This window comes from Aethalodelphis obliquidens, unplaced genomic scaffold (assembly GCF_003676395.1).
Source record: "Aethalodelphis obliquidens isolate GAN/ISIS:26980383/991018 unplaced genomic scaffold, ASM367639v1 scaffold26, whole genome shotgun sequence".
Taxonomy (NCBI): Eukaryota; Metazoa; Chordata; class Mammalia; order Artiodactyla; family Delphinidae; genus Aethalodelphis; species Aethalodelphis obliquidens.
The window spans coordinates 10,848,235-10,869,945 of NW_020837970.1; the positions used below are offsets into that span (position 1 = coordinate 10,848,235).

Genomic DNA, 21,711 nt, shown 5'->3' on the forward strand with positions numbered 1-21,711 from the left:
CATGTACAGGATCTATATGCTAAAAATTGCAAATCACAGATGAAAGAAATCAAAGGAGCTCTAAATAAGGATATGCCATGTTCCTAGATTGGAGGACTAAATATAAAATTGTCATTTCTCCCCCAAAATGATCTACAGGTTTAATACAATAACTATCAAAATCACAGCAAGATTTTTTGCAGCTACAGATGAACTTACTTTAAAATTTATATGGAAAAGCAAACAAACTAGCATAGCTAAAATCATAAGCCTTACCATCAATTTAAAACCAACAGAGACATAAATAAAATATAATCCAATCCTCAAAAAGAAAAACATTTTGAAATAAGATCACGCCAAAAATCTGCTTGGGCAAAGAGAATGATTAACAAAGCAAATTACTAGATGTAGTCAAGAAAAGAGAAAGCAAGATCAGCTAAAGAACCAACTTCAAGTACAAGAAGCCCTTCCACAACCCAACACAACAGGCTCCTTTCCCCTCCCACCACTGCAACAGTATTGATAATCAGAGATGGTTACATACAGACGCACACACACACATAAACTCACTAAAAAAGCCCATATAAGAATGTTCAAAAGAACCATACTTTATTCTTTTTTTTTTTTTTAATTTATTTTATTTATTTATTTTTGGCTCTGTGGCTGCGCGCGGGCTTCTCTAGTTGCAGCGATTGGAGGCTATTCTTCCTTGCGGTGCACGGGCTTCTCATCGCAGTGGCTTCTCTTGTTGTGGAGCACGGGCTCTAGGTGCGCGGGCTTCAGTGGCTGTGGCACACGGGCTCAGTAGTTGTGCCTCGCGGGCTCTAGAGCACAGGCTCAGTAGTTGTGGCGCATGGGCTTAGTTGCTCCGCGGCATATGGGATCCTCCCGGACCAGGGCTCCAACCCGTGTCCCCTGCACTGGCAGGCGGATTCTTAACCACTGTGCCACCAGGGAAGTCCCATACTTTATTCTTTTTAATGTTTACTTAAAGAGATCTGAGTTACTCGTCTTTTAATCCAGTATAGTGTGAAAAGAGTTTTTTCCCCTATCAAACTACAAAACAATCAATAATCCCAAATTCTACAGAAAAAAACAATAAAATAAAGCTTTACACTACAGTAGTTCCCCCTTATCCACAGGGAATATGTTCCAAGACCCCCAGTGGATACCTGAAACTGAGGATAGTACCAAATACAAATATATTATGTTTTTCCTATACATACATACCTATTATAAAGTTTAATGTATAAATTAGGCATAGTAAAAGATTAACAATAATAATAAGATAGAACAATGTAACAATATACTGTAATAAAACAGTATATATAACAATATACTATAATAAAAATTATGTGAATATGGTCCTTTGCTCTCTCAAAATATCTTACAGTACAAGTTTAATGCCTTTCCCATCTTAACTAAGCACTTCTGCACTATGGCCGTAACTTCTGCAGTCTGAAGTGCATCAGCAAAACTAGTACAAAATCCTATTTCCTTCTTCACAATTTCACAGATAGAAGATTCATTCTTATCATAGAGTTTAGGAACCTCAGCATAGATTTTTGTCTTTCCTTATGAAGCTGAGAACTTTAACTTTTTCACTTAAAGGAAGCACTTAACTGCTTCTTTGGCATATCCAAATTGCCAGCGTCACTACTCTTGCACTTTGGGGCCATTATTGAGTAAAACAAGGGTTACTTGAACACAAGCACCGTACAAAGGGATGATTCACATCTCAGACAGGATGGAGCAGGACCACAGGAAATTTAGTCAGGTTATTCAGAATGGCGAGCAATTTAAAAATTATGAATTGTTTATTGCTGGAATTTTCCATTTAATATTTTCGGACCATGGTTGACAGTGGGTAGATTTGGATGGACCTAGAGACTGTCATACAGAGTGAAGCAAGTCAGAAAGAGAAAAATAAATATCGTATTTTAATGCATATACGTGGAATCTAGAAAAATGGTACAGATGAACCTGTTTGAAAGGCAGAAATAGAGACACAGACGTAGAGAACAAACATATGGACACCAAGGGGGAAAGGGGAGTGGGATGAATTGGGAGATTGGGATTGACATATATACACTAATATGTATAAAATAGATAACTAATGAGAACCTGCTGTTTGGCACAGGAAACTCTACTTAGTGCTCTGTGGTGACCTAAACGGGAAGGAAATCCAAAAAAGATGGGATATATGTATACATATGGCTGATTCACTTCGCTGTACGGTAGAAACTAACACAACATTCTAAAACAACTATACCCCATTTTAAAAAAAAAAAGCGAAACCATGGATAAGAGGCGACTGCTGTACTCACTGCCTCCTTAAATTAACCTAACCCCAAACAGGTTTTTTATCTATTCACCCTGTTACTAACAGGTCAGCTATTAAAGTGTGTGTACTGGGGAGGGGACTATACATCTCAGTTGGCCCAGGATGTTACCATTTTATGCCTGCTGTCCCCACATGTACCTTTTTACTACAGTAGAGGCAAAAGACCAAATGCCTATGAATATTCTAAGAATACAGTATTTTAGGTTATAAAACAATACATATATAATTTTGAAACAATTCTCTGAATATATAAAAGATCTAGAAAAAATGTGGATAACTACACATGAGAATTAACGGCAGTTACTCTGTGTGGTGTGAGTTTTCACTTTTTTCTTTGTATTTCCCTATACCATCTAAATATTACTTTTTACAACAGCATATATTACTTTTTTTTTTTTTTTTTTAAAGAAGATGTTGGGGGTAGGAGTTTATTTATTTATTTTTGGCTGTGTTGGGTCTTCGTTTCTGTGCGAGGGCTTTCTCTAGTTGTGGTGAGCGGGGGCCACTCTTCATTGCGGTGCGCGGGCCTCTCACTGTGGCGGCCTCTCTTGTTACGGAGCACAAGCTCCAGACGCGCAGGCTCAGTAGTTGTGGCTCACAGGCCTAGCTGCTCCGCGGCATGTGGGATCCTCCCAGACCAGGGCTCGAACCCATGTCCCCTGCATTAACAGGCAGATTCTCAACCACCGCGCCACCAGGGAAGCCCCAGCATATATTACTTTTTACACTTAGGAGGGAGTCATTTCCATTTGTTAAAATGCAGCTTTTCTTTCTGACCCAAGTCCTCATCTCATTTCAAAAGCATGCAGTAGTCTTCTTTAATATATGTTATTCATTAAGAACTGAGGCAATGTGAAATAGTATAGGAAATTTTAGCCTTTAGGATGCAGAATATCTAAATTCAAGAACCAGCTTTGTTGTGGAAAATACAGAACCTACCTACCTTCCAGGATTGTTTAGAGGATCAAACAAGAATCTACATGAAAGTGTTTTAATGAAATATACTCATGTGAGCTATGATTACTACTACAAGCACACGAACAAACTATGTAAACTCAGATCTCATATATAAAATGAGGGGGTCTTATAAAGTAAGCTCCAATTCCCTTCTACATCTGAAATTCTGGTATTAACAGTGTCCTCTTAACTCAGCCTTCTACTCACAACTAATTTATGTCTTCAAGAGGTGTACCTTTTTTACTGATAACACTTCCCAGGTCTCCATGTTTTCTATCTTCACTGGGATACAGTCAGCTCTCCACATTCTTCTCGTAGGCCCTGACTGCCTGAAAGTTAAAGAAAATATGTATGGTCCTTCCAAACAGACTTTATATCCCCTCTTAATCTAATTTATATTTCATGATCTCCATCTGCCACATCTTGCAGTGTAGAGTAGTAGCTATGCACAGGACTCTGGAGCCAGGTGCCTAGGTCCAGATTCTGGCTCTGCTGTATCACCAACACTGCAGTGTAACCTTGAACTATTTACTTAATCTCTCTGTGCCTCAATTTCCTTATCTGCAAAATTGGGATAACAACAGTGCACCTACTGGATAAGTTTGTTGTAAAGATTAAACAAATTACAAATTATATATAAAGGACTGAAAACAGTGCCTGGCATATAGTTAATGTTATATGTGACTGAAGTCTTTTTCTAACATTGCTTCTCTAAAAGTATAATGCTTACAGGCTAAGATAAAACAAACAAACAACATTTGCCTCTTACTTTTTTTCTCATTGAAAAAAAATGTCTTCTTATTATTTGCTTATCAAAAATTTCTCCACATCATTGTAGTGAAGTCATACACACTCATCATCATTGGACATTTTTCTTTATTCTCTGTTCAAACCCTCTAATCCAACATTTCCCAAAATGTGTTTCCCTAGAAAATTTGTTCCACTAGTTCTTCTAGATGTTATGGGGGAAGAGGGCGAAGGTTCAGTGATCAAATAAATTTGGAAAATGCTGAGTTAATGTTAAACAGGTTCCTTTACTGTAGGTCTTTTACATGCTAGTATGTACTATATTACGTTCCAAGAGAGGAAAAAGTGCACATTGTTTACCAAGTTTATTTGACCCTAAAACGCTTTTGTCAAGGTGCTACATTGGGAAATGCTGCTGCTCTAGTTCTTTGACAACTTTTAATACAAAATATGCTATGTTACATAAACTTAATATTTCTTAAATCTGATTCACACACAAAGCCTGTTCTCAAATTCACGCTGAGAAATCCAACTCAAAAAACTAACAACTGCTGCCTTGTACAAATTACTTTTTGAAATTTCTGAATATGAACACTGACCGTAAAAGAACAAACACCAATGACCAGCTACATATGGTAGGTGACAAGCTATTATCTCATGATGAGACGTTCAGCTATTTATTGGCCAAATGTCCTTTAAACAACTCTAGTTATTCAATATTCCCAAGTTTTTTCTGAATTTTCAATAATAAAAACTTGTGCTCTTCCCTTTTTAAAGGAATTCACTACAGAACACTGTCAAATCATCCCAGAACCAGTTCTGATATAAATACAAGGCCCTAAATATACAATTTACACTGTTGAAGAACTATCCTAAAAAACACCATCTAATACATGAACAATAGGATTTCACTATTTTGCAATCCCTGATGAATTAGTAAATCAAAGCAATGATCATCAATAGCTGCAAACATCACAAAGAGAGATGACAAGACCTTACATACTTCCTGATGGAAACACAAATTCCTCCTATGAAGTACTCTTACCAAAAGAAAAAAAAAAAATCTGATGAATTCTATCAATTTACTACAGGAAATTCAGGAGACAGAACATGTTAAATGACATTACAGTACAGAGATGCAATCATCAAAATTAAACTATTGGAAACTTCTCAAAAACCTGTTTTCTTTTAGCAAAAAATTTTAAGAAAAAAAGAAAGATGGAAGGAGAGTCTCAAGATTAAAAGTGATTTAATATACAAGACAAACAATTGTAAAGTATGGACCTTATATGGATCCCACTTCAAGCAAACTGTGTGTGTATAAAACAATCAGAAAAATATGAAACCTGATTACATATTTGATATTAAGAACTTGCTATAAATTTTTTTGGTAAGATAATGGTATTATGCTTATTTTATAAAAAAGAGAGAGTGACTATCTTTTAAAGATCCATACTGAAATACCTGAAATTTACAAATTAAATATCTGAAATTTACAAATTAAATATGTCTGGGATATGGTTCAAAAAAGTCCAGAGTTGGGAGTGGGGTAGTGGTGGATAGAAATATAGAGAAAATAATACTGTCTATAATAATTCTGGAGGCTCAATGATGGGTACATAGGAGCTGTTTAAACTATCCTTTCTACTTTTATATTAATATATGTTTAAAATACTTTGTAATAAAAAAATTTTAAAAAAAACACTGTCTGGGAATTGAATTACCTACCTAGGACTGCAAATAGCCTCTACATATTCCCATAATAGATTAATGCACAGTCAAGCATAAGTGAGTTTAAGTTTACTATGAACAAATCATGTTTATAAAGTACTAAAAGAAATCATTTGACAGGAATTTCACTAACACTCAACATGCTAAACTCTCCTATGTAATTAACTCTTATTTACAAGTCTGTTAACAATATCTAGCTAATTTATGGCTTTCCATGAAAAAAATATAGTTTAATTATGATTTTTTTTAATTTCTATTTAAGTTGCAGACAATATTGCAGAGTCATCGCTATCTTTCTACTCCTGTGGGCTTATGGTACTTCTGGAGTTTATCGTCAGCAGACATATTGCATAAGTGCTCCAGCTCACTGAGCTCCAAACAGGACTAGTTTTATCTTGTGTACAAGAACTCTTTCCTGCCTACCTACTCTGAAATAAAGAGCCAAACCAACAGAAGGCAGACCAAGAGGGAGGGGTTGGTTATAAGGAGGCAGTTACAAGAGAGCACCATGGAAAGGGAGAATATCACTGAGAACTGAAAGCTACAACTTAAAAATACAAAACATTCAGCAATTCTTTAGATTTTTGCAAAACAATGTCACATTTTGTCAATCATGAATTACTTTAAAGTGAAATGATTCTGTGAATTTGCATCTGACTTTATTCCCTTATACAGCATATCTTTAAAGAGTTTTGAAAAATTCCTTTTCATATCTCAGACTAATTTCAATTAACCAAAGCAATTCAGAATAGTTTCAAAATGAACAGGGGAAACAGGTGACATACTAAACTTTTATCAGCATTTCCCTACTGCCACACATTACATGATTCTTTTCAGAAGCTACCAAACTCTTTCTGACTTTAGAAAAGCAAAGTGCCCCACCCCTATGCTAATCTACAGTGCAATCAAAACAGCATCAATATTACTACAGCCTAACTGTAAAAGGTCTTAGTGAAAAATACTGGTTTAAAAAAGATCAAAACAGTATTGTAATTATATTTTTAATTTATATTTGAATCTTAAATTTTATATTTTTAATCTAAATTATATTTCTCAAAAATGCCTAGGCTTTAAGAATAACACTAAGAACATGCCAATTACAACAGGCCATCTTTGCCCTTTCATCATGCCAAGTGTCTTCTGCCTCCAGATTAAGCAACTTTCCAATCACTAATTTAAGAGATCAAGCCCATAACACCATACAATGCAGAAGTCCACCACTTACACTCTGGCAGTTTTGCAAAGGAATAGCAACTTCCTTTATGAATAGAACCTTCATAAAAGAGGATCTAGCAACTAGAGGTTATTCAAGGGCTTGTTTATTAGGCAGCTACCTCTCTCCTCTGTGGAAGCTTATCAAATGGCAGAATATCTACCCTGCCTATCCCACAGAGGTATTATGAAGATAAATTGGGAAAATGTTTACCAAACTACTTTGAAAACTGAAAGGCTATATACAAATATAAGGCATTATTATTTCATTACTTGTTTGCACTCTAGACAGTTTGCAGACTAAACTTGCTACTTAATATCATTGTTTCAAGGTCTACCAAGAAAAACTTATTTCAGTGTATAAAGACTCACTAATATTCACCTTTCTATAGCAACGTTCAATCCTTATTCCAATTGTTGTTCTCTTCTAACATCTATTACCCTTCTTTGGCAGAAGAAAACTAGAAACATTCTCTAAGAAGTCAAAGCAACATGCGACACCTAAAAGTCTGTCTCACTGTCAACATGAGTTTCTGAACACCTATGTAGAATGGTCCTGCCCAAACGACATTATTTGGATGGGATTTTAGATCAGACAAAACCATCACACTGAGGCTGGCCGTTTCCATGCTCTGCCTCCCACAGTTTCCACCGACACCTGCCTTTCTTTCTGAATTCTAATCCAGCCTCCACCACTTACTAGCTATGTGATCCTGGGCAAGTTACTTAACCTTTCTGTGCTTCAATTTCCTATCTACAAAATAAACGTGGCTTAAATAATAAACAATTCAACCAGACTTAATATTATTTATACAATAAAGTTCTTAGAATAGTGCCTGGTGCACAATAAATGCTCAGTAAGTGTTACCGAATATTATTACTTTATTTGTGCATCTGGCCACTCCACCACACCACCTTCACTGAATTACATAAATCTCTCCATCATTCGTCGTCATTCCTTCTTTTCAAAAGAATGAGCGATTTTAAGAAGTCAAACTATGACCATATTACCGATAAAATTTCAATGTATCAATATATCACTGGATGTTTAGTTGTATAAGAAAGTTCAATGATACTTTATATAAAAGATACTGGGCCCCACATGCTTTTAAATTATATTAACACATAGATAATATAATATTCCTAGGTTATCCTAGCTTTCTACTACTATCAGTTAGCAAAGGTGTTTATTTGAATTGTATCATATAAAACTTCCCATGAACAGTTTTGTATAGTGACTAACAGGAAAGGTCTTCTCAAATGGCAAAATTTAAAAGGGCTTCTATAAATCCTACTATATTAAGTTTTAAAAAAAAAAGCTTGGATAATAACATATCCCCCCCCAAAAAAATCAAGATCAACGGAGACTTTAAATCAAGAGTTTAGAGTGAGGAAAAATAGCTTGCCAGAGCAAGAGGAAATATTATTATTACATTAACATATAATTAGAGGACAACCAAAGTATGTTAAACACTGCAACAAACACAAGCGCTACACTCCAAGCTTATTTTTTAAATATTACTTAGCACATATTTGAACAATTATTTGCTCCTGATAATGTTATAAATTCTAAATCTTAACACCTCACATATGAGTGTCTAATGCAAAAAATTCACAGCATTGCTTAACTGATTTAATAGTTCTTCTGTGGCTTAAAATCTTAAAAAGGCAGAATCACTTAATCTAATTTAGAGATAACTTCACTCCACAGACAACTACCTAGAGCTGCATCTCTGGCTTACTATGTGTCAGGGACTTTTCTAGGCACTGGAATGAACAGGTTATGGAGTTCCTGCTCTCACAGAGTTTACATTCCAGTGAGGAAGACAAGTAATAAACAAGTAGACAAATAAATCATTAAATTTCAGAAAGTGTACTATAAAAAAATAAAGCAAGAGAGACAAGGAGAAATTAGGGGCAAGGTGATCACTAGTTTGTATAGTGTGCTCATTGGAGATCTCTAAAGAGGTAGACTCTCTGAACCCCTTTTTAAGCAGACACTTGAATGATGTGAGGGAGCAAGCAGTACAAAGACCTGAGGGAAGAACAGAGCAAGAACAAGTATTAAGCCCTGGGAATGCACCTGGCATGATCAAAGAACATAGCAAAGTTCAGTGTAGCAGAAGTGGAGTGAACAGAGAGAAGGAGACAGGGACTACATCATGGAGGACTTTACAGGCCATGGCCAGGAATCTGCCTGTTATTTTAATTATAAAAGGAAGTCATTATAAAGTATTAAATAGAGGAGTGGCTTATCTGATGAACAGTTAAAAAGATCATTCTAGCTGTGAAACGGCAGAATAGACTGTAGGAGGTCAAGTGAGAAAACAGGGAAAACAGTTAAGAGACTCTTGTAATTATCTAACCAGGACATGATGGTGGTTTAGACCAGAGTAATAAGGTAGAGATGATGATATCTGATCACATTAGAAATATATTCAAAAGACAGAACCAAGAGGATTTGCTGATGGGCTGATTATAGGGTATAAAGAAAAGAAAAGAATCACATGTGACACCTAGGCTTTTGGCCTGAGTGACTAGGTAAATGGTCCTGCCATTTACTAAGGGCACATTGGGAGGAAATGGTGAGGACAGGAATCACAACTTCTGTGTTGTGCAAATTTAGTTTGAGAAGCCTTTTAGACAGCCAAATGAGATATGGAATAAGCAGATGAACTATGACACTGTACCTCAGGAAAGGGGTCAGGGCTGAAGATATAAATGTGGAAGTCCATCAACATTTAGATAGTTCTTAAAGCCACAGAAATGGATAAATGTAGATGGGAAAAACTTTTTTGTTTAATCTTCACATGAGCCCTATGAGGTAGCAACTATCATCATTCCCATTTTATAGATCAGAAAATAGGCTAAGAGATAAAAACTTATCCAACATCACTCTACTAATAAGTGGTAATAAGTTAGAAAAACAAACAAACAAAATATCTAATTAACTATAATGACTATGACCTTTCTCAACCGGGTTCATCATCTGAACCATAGAACTTGAAATGAATATTGGAATGAATCTTTTTCAACTCTCCCAAGGACAGTAGATAACTAGTGCCATTCTAGGTGCACTGGAGAGAAGTTTATTCTTCACATACAATTAATGCTCAAATGTCCTAGAACATTAGGGTTTAGTTCTCTCATGGAACCCCAGATGAGAAAAAAACTATACTATATATACTATTATTCTATTGTTGTTATTATTATTATTCTACTACTACTACTACTACTACTAGTGGTAGGAATCACTTAAAATGAGAGAAAAAAAGATTGGTGAACAACATAAGTTACCATCTTGTGGAAACCTTTTCATGGCTTTGCTTTGTAACCAGTAAAATAAAGTGTTATTTGAGGGTTTTATACCACTAAAGGTGATTGTAAGAATACACCAGACCTCTGCTGATTCTACTCACAATCGGCACTCATCATCTGTTTTCCTGAGAACATCAATTCATCAGAAAAACACTAGAATATAAGCTCCTCCAGTGCACGAATATTTGTTTTTTCATTAATGTGTTCCAAGCACCTGGAACAATGTCCTTTTTGGTGAAAGAACCTAAATTTCCAGCCTCCCTGAGCAGAAGAACCTGTTACCTTGTAAGATGGAGATGTTTTTCATGTTGTCTTACTTTCTTGGCACCACTAAAATCTGATAGGATTATCCTAATCCAGAACTTTAAACTCTCGATTTCTTCTTCCTTAAGATTGGCCTTCTTTCTTATGGAAATAAAACAGATTCCAGATAAAGCCATTACTGTTCAAATAACTACCATACCATAGTGTCAATATGTACTGTATGTCCTGTTCAAAATAACTAACATACAATGTGAACCAATAATTACTATCTCATACATACTCTAGAGGAAAAAGTATTCCCCTTACAATTTCAGTTATCCTTTGTTAAACTCCACAAGTATTTCAGAGCACAGGTATTATGAATCAATGCAGCAACTCCATTAAATGCAAAAAGTTTCAAATGAGCAATCCTGGCTAGATCGGAAATTGCCTTCTAGTCAATTTCCCCTGCACAAAATAACCTACAGGTCATCAGTACAGTATTAGTGGACAATATATTTCATTTTCAAGCTGTAAGAACCTGCCAACGGGACTTCCCTGGTGGCGCAGTGGTTAAGAATCCGCCTGCCAATGCGGAGGACACAGGTTCGAGCCCTGGTCCAGGAAGATCCCACATGTCACGAAGCAACTAAGCCCGCTCGCCACAACTACTAAGCCTGCGCTCTAGAGCCCTAGAGCCACAACTACTGAAGCCCGCACGCCTAGAGCCCGTGCTCCACAATGAAGAGTAGCCCCCGCTCGCCACAACTAGAGAAAGCTCGCACGCAGCAATGGAGACCCAACGCGACCAAAAAAAAAAAAAGAACCTGCCAACAGCAGGCATTAAGTGCCCTTCCACGATGGGTTCCGGTCACTGAAATGACTGCAGGGCATTTTTTAAAATCACTCATCTCTGGCAAAAACAAAAATATTAAAAAGCACAACAACACATTCTGTTGGTAAGGCTGTGGTGAAAACAGGTGCTCTCATACATTACTGGTGGGAACACAAATTATTACAACACTCCTGGAGGAAAATTTGGCAATACCTAACAAAACTACATATGCACAGAACTTTTGACCCAGCAATCCCACTTACAGGAATCTACCCTGAAGATACATCTCTTACACTACAAAAATATATATTCACAGGTCACTTACTGCAAGTTTGTTTATAACTGCAAAATATAGGAAACAACCTAAGTGCTCACATATAAAAGAATGACTGAATAACTTAGGATACATCTACACAGTAGAGTACTATACAGCTGTAAAAAAGAATGGAGAATATCTGGGAATTCCCTGGTGATCCACTGGTTAGGACTCAGCACTCTAACTACTGGGACCCTGCATTAGATCCCTGGCCAGGGAACTAAAATCCCATAAGCCACATGGTGCTGCCAAAAAATAAATAAATCAAAAATTTTTAATTTTTTTAAAAAAAGAATGGAGAATATCAAAAGACTATCTCTTCAAAAGAATGAACTGTTGGGGTGATTTCCAGGACATACTAGTAAGTTGAAAAAAAGGTGCAAAAAGTATCTATAACATGCCACTCTTCATATAAGAAAGAAGGGAATGGGAAAAAGAGTTTGGCAGTTCCTCAAAAAGTTATCATACAACCCGGTAATTCCACTCCTAGGTATATACCCAAGGGAACTGAAAACATACGTCCACATAAAAACTTGTACCTGAATGTTCATAATAGCCAAAAAAGAAAAGAAAACCCAAATGTCCAGCAACTGATGCATGGATGAACAAAGTGTGGTATATTCATACAATGGAATATTATTCAGCCATAAAAAGAATGAAGTATTGACACATGCTATAACATAGATGAACATAGAAAAGATTATGTTAAGTGAAAGAAGCCAGGCACAAAAGTCCACATATCATATGATTCCATTTACATGAAATGTCCAGAATAGACAAATTCATACAAACAGAAAGTACGGTTACTAGTGGCTGGAGAAGGGGGACTAGGAAGTGACTACTAATGAATACAGGGTTTCATTTCCGGATAATGAAAATGTTCTAAAATTAGGTAGTGGTGATGGTTGCACAACCTTATGAATAGACTAAAAAACAATGATTTGTACACTTCAAAAGGGTGAGCTTTGTGTTTTGTGAATTGTACCTCAAGTTAAAAAACTGCATGCAAGAAAAAAAGGAATACCAAAAAAACACAATCTGTTCATCTGTGTAAAAGATAATGGAAGGATAAACAAGAAACTAAAGAAGCTGGTTACCTAAGGGCATGGAAAACAGGTGGGGAAAAGGGGGAGGGGAGGGAATGGGAATAGGGTAGTAGGGATAAGGAGTGACAATTATGAGTATATGTTTTTTAATGTAATGTTTAGTAGCAGTAATGTTTCATATACCAAAAGAAATAAAATCAACCAGAATTGGAGGAAACCAAAATAGGATACAAAGAATGAGAACTGCATTACAGATGAATAATATAACCACACTAAAGGAAGTGAGGAACAAAAGAATTAACCTAAGTAACTTTGAAAAACAGTATGTTGACTACATACTGCAAGGCTAAAGACAAGAAAAAAAACATGTATACAAATACTGCACTCATTGGTAAATATGTTTCTCATAAGGGTTAGCAATCGGTCACTACTTGATGTGCATTCTAAAATTGAACAAATAAATTAGTATACAGTATTATAGATAATGAGAGGCAGGTTTCTCACTGTCAGGAAAAAAGTTACAAATAAATGGTTGGTACAGCAGAAACTAACACAACATTGTAAAGCAGCCATACGCCAATAAAAATTAATTAAATAAATAAATAAAAAGAAAAGGTTGGAATGAACCTTGTGTTGGACTGGAATACAAGATATTAATATGAACTCAAATATGGTTTTTAAAATATAGGGAAAGACAAATACAGAAATAAGTGTGTGTGTGTGTGTGTGTGTGTGTGTGTCTGCTAGCATGTGTGAGCAAGTTAGTATATATACACATATCTCCTAGCTCTGTCCTCTGAGGGCCTAGGAGCAATGACACTCCAGTGAGCATACCTAGCATTCAGATCTTGATTTAAATTCTGTTCTCCAATAAAAGGAACAAGATCTCCTTAGAGAAGTAGTTGATTTCAGGACAGGTACAAGGAAAAATACAAGATCAGCATGGAATATAGCCTGTGGTGCCAGAATATAAGGAAGTGCTCAAAAAAGGGTGGAGGACAACCCGAAAGAGCTCCTAATGGCCAAAACTGGAAGAATCTGAGCAATAAGATAATGATACTATTGAAGTAGAATCTGTAGAATAAAATAAATATCCATGAAGTCATAATTATAAAAATAAATAATTTAACAAATAAATGAGGAAGGGACATCTCTTTCTTACAGAAGAATTCCAATAATAAATGTAAAAGGAACGAGGGAAATAACAAAATCACCAGTAGGCAAATACTACAGTAATAACTGTTGCAGACAACATCCACCAATGGTTGCTAAAATCAGGGGGAGAAAGTCTGAGGAGAAACTATCTGCATAGTCTCAAAGTATCTCCCTTAAGATATGTATCAATTACAAAAAGAAAAATAGTAACTTTATAGTGGAGAATACAGCAGAGTTCACCTTAATAAAACAATCAAGGTTAAAATATCACTAGCAATAAGACATATCAGCACCATGTACCCTCTAGTATGATGCACTGAGGACACATCCCTTTTGTAGTTTTCTTGCAAACATACAGAACCTCAATCTAATCATGAGAAAAACATCAGACAAACCCAAAATGAGAAATATTATACAAAATAACCGACTAGTACTCATCAAAAGTGTCAAGGTCATGAAAGACAAGGAAAAACAGAGGAACTGTCACAGATTGTAGACAAGACTAGGAAGATATTAACAACTAAATGCAATGTGGGATCCTGGATTAGATCCCGGAAGAGAAAAAAAAAAAACATACACTGGGGAAAAACTGGTGACATTCATATAAAGTCTGTAGTTTAGTTAATAATATTTCACCAATGCGAATTTCCTGGGTTTGATCATTGTTATGTAAGTCTTCAACAATAGAGGATGCCATGTGAATGGTATATAGGAACTCTCTGTACTATCTTTGCAACGTTTCTGTAAGTCTAACATTATTTCAAAATAAAGTTAAAAATAAATAAAATCCATCAATCGATCATCTTATGCGAATGTCTTATTCCCTTGCTCAGGGATCTCATCTGGAATTTAATATTCCCATTAATTTAGAGGGTCTAGTAAGTGACAGCAGAACAAACGAAAATCATAAAAACCAGATCGGGCATCTAAAAAGTAAATTACCTACGTTATGTTTTTTATACCTTCTGCCATTTTTAGTCAAAAAAAATTTGCTGCTGTTGCAACTTTACTGGCTTTGCAAACTTCTTTTAAAACAACCAATTTTTTTTATGTTTTCAATATCGTGATAATCTGTAGTATGTGCCCAAAATAACATATTTCATTTGTCTGTTAAGCCAAAGTTTTATTTACATAAAAAACTGTCAATAGATTACAGTAAGTTTGTTACTTATTACCACATAGTTGTCCAACCATAAAATTCAAGGTTTTTCTCAAGTCAATTTGCTTTTATCCTAATACAAACTTCTCTCCACACCCTAAACTACAAAGTCATCATCATTGTTATTTTAAGTTCTGAAAATCTGAATTTTAAAAAATCAGCTGTTCAATGTATGCAGTCTTTTTTTTTAAATTTCAAATATTGAGTAATTTCATCTTTTTTGGGAAAAAATGCTTGGGACATTAGAATTGTACTGTATTTATTATCTGCATCCTCTACTAACCAACCCAGCCTAATCAACAAGTCTTCTGAAATTCCTTTTATCAAATAAGATTTTCAGATGTTTATATTAATAAACAGATTAAGTGACATGTTTACATTTGCTTTCTCCTCCACGCACCACCACGATGCCTGCATTGGGAGTGGAATACATGACGAGCAAATGAATGGGTAAGTGTCACGAGCAAACAGCATGACTAGAAATTTAAGAAGCAAAGTGATAAGAACCTTAGGGAAAGCAAAATTCATAAAAGTTTAGAATTACAAGAGGCCTTAATAGGCCATTCCAATGACAACCCCAGATAGATGACAATCTATCCTATTTTTAAAAGCCTCCAGATTTTCAACCTCCCTAGATGTCTCATTCTGCCATATAAAACTGTCATGTGATTTGGGGGAAATATTGCAAGACTATTCTTTGCCCTACCTAATGCTTTCTTTCTTCAAATAATATAACAACACATTTTAACTCACTTCCAAGATTTATGAATGCGTACAGGTGCTTAATACACATGTGTGTACATATATATGCACACAGGTACCAAGGACACTCAATTTTGCTTGTATAAACACACACTATAGAAATCTACATAACCAATGTCCATCCCATCCCATCCCATCCCATCCCATCCCAATCACAAAAGCACTATGAAGCAAACAATGCCACATAATGATTCGGGTCTAAAAATAACCAATGGGAGCCAATTTTATAAAGCCTTGAAGTAAACAGGTTTCTTCCCACCATAATAATCAAAGTTTATTTGCTTTCCACAAATACTACTCCTTTACAGCACCCCCCACAGGCAGAACTGTAAAGATACATATGTCCTAGATCCAAGTAAATAATAATTTTTAATGTTTTCTTTTTTTAAAAGCATTTAGCTAATAATCAATTTGGAAGAGGGCCCAATGAAAGAGATAGTGATGACAGAGTACAGCCCGTGCTAATGAACAAGTAACCAGTTTTAATCAAGCAGGTCAAAGAAGTGACTCAAATAAAACAAATCATTTTTCCAACATGTATAGAATGGGGAAGTCCCAGTCAAGGATGAGCCAAAAACTGTTAAGTGTCTGTTAGGAAATACACCAAAATGTTAACCATGAAATGCTACCTCTGGAAATGGAATTACGAGGATGGGTCAGTGTGTTCAGATTTGGTATTCCTATTATTCTGAGTATCCATATTTTCTACTGCATTATAGAAACCATTGTTAAATTAAAGCAAAATTCTGTCCCTGTGTTTCACAGCTCTCTAGGATGCACAGCATGTCTTTTACATAACCTCCTGGGAGAGATCGTACCAGCTCCGGTCCTCCTGTGTCTCCCAAGAACCTGCCACCCATCACAGGAAAGGTTTCACTATGTTCCCTGAGACAGCTCCACTCATCATCCTCCTCATCTCACCCCAGAGACTTAACAATGTATCTCGTCTCCCCTCCCAGTAGCAAAAGCTTTATAAATTGTTATTTTATAAAGGCAGATTTGAAAAAAGGTTTACCAGATGATGAGCTGCCCCCACCCAAAAAGCGGAGCAAAAGGGAAAGACACGTCGTCCCAACCTCCACCCCTCCAAAGGTGGAGGGTGACGGGGGGCACCCGGGTCGCGGCTCTCCTCGGATCCCGAAATAGAGTCGGGCCGCCACCCCACCCCGCGGTCCGAGCCCCGGTGGGGGGCGGGACTCTCCTTAGCAGATAAAGGAGTGGGGGAGGTCAGAGACGCGACCCCCGAGGCCCGTGGACTGATACAGCAAGCCGCCAGAGGGGCGGGTTCCTCCGCCCTCTCGGGCCAGCCGCTCGGCTTCTAACGCGGCTCTGTAGCCGCCCAGGCAGCGAGAGGCCTCAGGGGCCGAGGAGCCGCACCGCGCCGGGAGGACTTCCTCAGGCCTCTGCCTGCCTCCCACCCAGGACCCCAGTGGCCCCCTTCGGCGGCGGCCCCCGAACGGCTCCGGCTGGCCTTGCCGGGCCAGCTGGGCGCACGCACAGGCGGCCTGCAGGACAGAAGAGAAGGCGTTACCATACGCGGCTCCAGAGCTGGCGGGGGTGGGGCGCGGCTCCGGCGACCCGAGCCAGGCTCGGCAGCGGCTGCGGTGGCCGCGTCCTTTATTTTTGCTGCAGCAGCGGCGACTTGTCAAAGGGAAAGACGTAGGAGGCGGCGGCGGCGGCAGCAGCGGCAGCAGCAACAGCAGCAGCGGCGGCGGCCGGGGAGTCTCGCGGGACTTGGGCGGAACTCTCGCGCAGCCTGGAGCCCGCGCCCCGCCCCCCAGGCCTAGCGCGGGAGGCAAGAGTAGGTGGGGGAGGAGTGCTCGGTGGAGGAGTGTTCGGGCCAGGGTGCAGGAGAACGGGAAAAGAGACTGGGATTTAATAATGGATGGGGGTGGGAAGCCTAGATTCTAAGAACACCCAGTTACCGCGCAGCCCTCACCTTTCAGCGCAGAGGCCAGGCAGCTCGGTGCGTCCGCGAGGATCGGACTCCGCATGAGGCACATTTGGGGGGCGTTTCATAAACGGCGGTGAGCAGTACGGGGGCCAGCCAACGCGCCCCCTTTTCCTCGTGGTGGGCCTGGAAGACCCTACTGCCCCGCGTCCTGTTGCTGCCAGATGGAGCGACGCGTGGAAAAACTGGCTGCAGAGGCTAGGCGGCCACACCCCTTTATCTCGGACTCGCGCCACGCGCTCTGCGCTCTTTATCTCCCACACCAGCCAGCCCAAGACTTCTGGCCGGTCAAGTTCAATCACATGAAAGCGGTTCACTTGAGTTACTTCTAGCTTTTTATTCATGAATTTGTGCTGCAGGACTGCCAAAACCCTGCAGATGCTGGGGCCTGCGACCCCTCTTTTTTCCACTGAGGAACACAGAGGTAAATTATGACTTTGATCTTGACCTTGACCTCGACCTCTACAGTGAAGTCTCATGAGTGGAGGGACCCTGACTGGCCTAGTCATCACTGTGTCTCCAGCACCTAACACCGGCCCAGGTGCTCATTAAGTTGTGGAATGAATACACCGGTCCCCGTCTTCCTTCTGTACCTGTTCTTACTCCAAGACTCCGCATTTATAGCCACCATCCTGGTATCCTTCGTTGAAAATTTTCTAACGAGCAGCAGTTATGTGTAACTGCCTGAGGTCATGGAGCCGATCGCTGCCCTCCAGAAGTTCACAATCTAACTGGGGACATATGAGGAATATGCAGCATACAGGCCATGTATGTGTCACTAATGTAAAAAATTGTGATATAGGCAGAAGAGGGAGTGCTTGCCCCATGGATATATGCGGAGATAAGTTGGATATATGCGACGCAGTTTAGCCTAAGAGTTTTTTGACTCACTGTCAAATAATGTGTTTCACTGTCACATAGGTGAGAATTCTGGAATCCCACTTACCAGGTGTGTGACTCTGGAGAAGTTGCTTGACCTCTCCGAACCTCAGGTCCTTATATGTCAACTCACAATGTTAGTTCTTATTATCACAGGGCTCCTGTGAGGAGTAAAATATATGTAAAGGGGCTTCCCTGGTGGTGCAGTGGTTGAGAGTCCGCCTGCCGATGCAGGGGACACGGGTTCGTGCCCTGGTCTGGGAAGATCCCACATGCCGCGGAGCGGCTAGGCCCGTGAGCCATGGCCGCTGAGCCTGTGCGTCCAGAGCCTGTGCTCTGCAACGGGAGAGGCCACAACAGTGAGAGGCCCGCGTACAGCAAAAAAAAAAAAAAATATATATATATATATATATATATATATATATATATGTAAAGCTCCTGGCACATATTAATTACTTATTAAATGCTAGGCCTTATTATGTGTGTAACTTTTTTTTTTTTTACAGCCTTTCTAACCTGTAAATACGGCTAATAATGGGTATCTTGCCTGCCTCGGAGTATCATGGGAGTCAAATAACATAGGAAAGTACTTGCAAGCCTAAAACTCTCTATAAATGTGACACATTATTTTCATTCATCCATTCATTTAACAGATCTTTGTTGAATGCCTATCATAAACCAGGCACTTGTGCAAGACACTGAATATACTAAGTTGAGCAAGCTTTAATACCTGTCTTCAAGGAGCTTATGGTGTAATGGTAGGAGAAAGGGAAGAAAATAGGTAAGTATAATGCCATGTGAGGAGACTGCAAGTGATAAGTGTATGGAGGAAGGATTGAGTGAGAGGAAGCACAGCTGAAACACTTCTTGGAGAAGGTTTAGAAAGATAGCACACATAATGAGGATCCAGTCCATTTCCTAAAGAGTGATCCGTAAATCAACTCCAAAATAACTTCAACAAATTGCTCTGTTGTGGGTTGTGAGTTCTGCTTTGTTCTAATAAAACGCACATCTCCTAAACCATTAGAAAAGAGTCTTTGATGTGAAGTCATTGTATATACCCATTAGCTTTGAAGAAAGATGGAATTAATGGAGGGAAAGATCAGTGGTATCTTAATTAGAAACATTTTGTTCTTACAGCTTCTTTTTAAACACCAGAAAAAGAGAATGCATTCCCCCTCACATACTTGGTCTCCAGGAGTTCCCTTCAGCCAGTCCTTCTGATCCAGGTAATACTGCCTATCAGAGGCCAAGAAGCTTTTCCAAAATGTGAAAACAATACCTTATTATTAATTAATTAATTAATTTTTTTTTTGCGGTACACGGGCCTCTCACTGTTGTGGCCTCTCCCCTTGCAGAGCACAGGCTCCGGACGCGCAGGCCCAGCGGCCATGGCTCACGGGCCCAGCCGCTCCGCGGCATGTGGGATCTTGCCGGACCGGGGCACGAACCCGTGTCCCCTGCAGCGGCAGGCGGACTCTCAACCACTGTGCCACCAGGGAAGCCCCCTTATTTTTATGTGTTTCTTTATACTCCACTTTTTTACAAAAAGACTTTGAGATAGATATTAGCACTTTATTCTTAATCATGTTCCCCACAAAGAAACTCCAAGAGAGTGTATATATTATTCAATTATTTCTCACATTTATTTGTGCCTACTCTGTGTAAGACATCATGCTGGAACTGTAGGCTGTACAAAGTAGGTCCATGCCCTCTCGGGTCCTGAAGACTGAAGGTGGAGATAAATCTCCATGAAAAGGTAGCTAAATAACCACCAATGTGGATTCCATTGCCCTGTATTTTTTTGTTGGTTGAATGAGCAAAATTGTAAAGTTAGGCACCCAACTTCTGAAACGTGTTTACCCTACTGCTCCACCAGAGAAGGAGGATACAAAGGAAGGGCAAGATGTTTATTGTAACTTGATATTTATAGATGTGTGATAGGTATTTTAGTAGGTCCTCTGGAATATATCATCCTTTAAACAGAGTGTAACTATTGCAGTTTTCTCTGAGTACCTGTAAAATTTGAAACTGACCAAACCCAAGGACCAATTAAAATTATTCTGGAAGACAAAGACTTGCACAAAACAAACAAAACCAGCCATCAATAAAAAGCAGTATGATATGAGCTAAAAGATGGTGCAGAAAATAAATATTCTCAGAACTCAGAAAAGAGAAAAGATTTCTAGACAGAGAGAACTTCACCCAGGTGGTAGAATTTGAAAAGGGAGCTGACAGCCTAAATAGAAAAAGTTATATATTCTGATAATGATGTAGTCTCAAAACACCAACCTCCAGGCCACAAAAGTTGCCTAGAATTTTTAAGGTATCTACATATGAGAACACACTTGGTACCCCTTTTCTCCCTAAAAAATAATTGATCTACCAAAGAGGTTTGAAAGGAAGCAGGGATACTAAAAATAGGACCACAAGATTGACAGGTAGTTCTTTTGGAAATGCAGTCCGTTCTTGCTGAATGCAAACCTTATAGAGTTCCCACTTGAAATCCATATTCTAAATGAAATATCACACATACCAGGACAGCCCACTATCTCACCAGTATTCATTTCCCTCATAGCTCCTTAAGGCTGCAATGCAGTTACCATTTTTAGGTAAATTAGCTTATTTTTACAACAGTTTGTGAGCGTTGTTTCATCAAAACACAACTGCCTGAGGCACACACAGATGAACATTTTCTCACTCAGCAGCAAGGAATGGAACATTGATGCTGAGGCAAGAAAACGAAACTGTAGGGGAAAAAGTGTGCCTCCAGTGAGGAGGAGGGAAGAAGAAGGAAACTAACATGTATGTAGTGCTATCCGTGCCAGATACTGTGGTAGCACAGTGGGAACAAGATGAACAAGGCAAATCTTTGTTCTGGAAAGAAACTAGTAGAGGAGGTGTATATACAAGAAACTAGTAGAGGAGGTGTATATACAAATAATTGTAATGCAAGTTAGAAAGTTCTAAGTTCCTTAAAAGAACTTTTTTTTTTTTTAAAGGAATGTTAGAATTTATTTAATTGGCTCTGGGCCTAAAGGACATAGACACATTATAATTCTCTTGAGACAGATTGG

General features: G+C 38.5%; 1 protein-coding gene across 3 annotated transcripts in view; it reads right to left on the reverse strand.

Annotated features, from left to right (window-relative positions):
- The window catches only part of HERC1 (HECT and RLD domain containing E3 ubiquitin protein ligase family member 1), a 215,740-nt gene extending 197,885 nt beyond the window's left edge, over positions 1–17,855 (reverse strand). For 2 of the 3 annotated variants that reach the window (XM_027123253.1, XM_027123252.1), the window contains exons 1-2: positions 17,744–17,855; positions 3,516–3,609 (exon numbers count right to left, since the gene is read on the reverse strand). The gene's annotated coding sequence lies outside the window, so the exon portion shown is untranslated. Of the gene's footprint in view, positions 1–3,515; positions 3,610–17,335; positions 17,482–17,743 lie in introns of those variants that run through there. The other variant, XM_027123251.1, reaches the window with a different exon arrangement.
- Between the last annotated feature and the right edge of the window lie 3,856 nt (positions 17,856–21,711).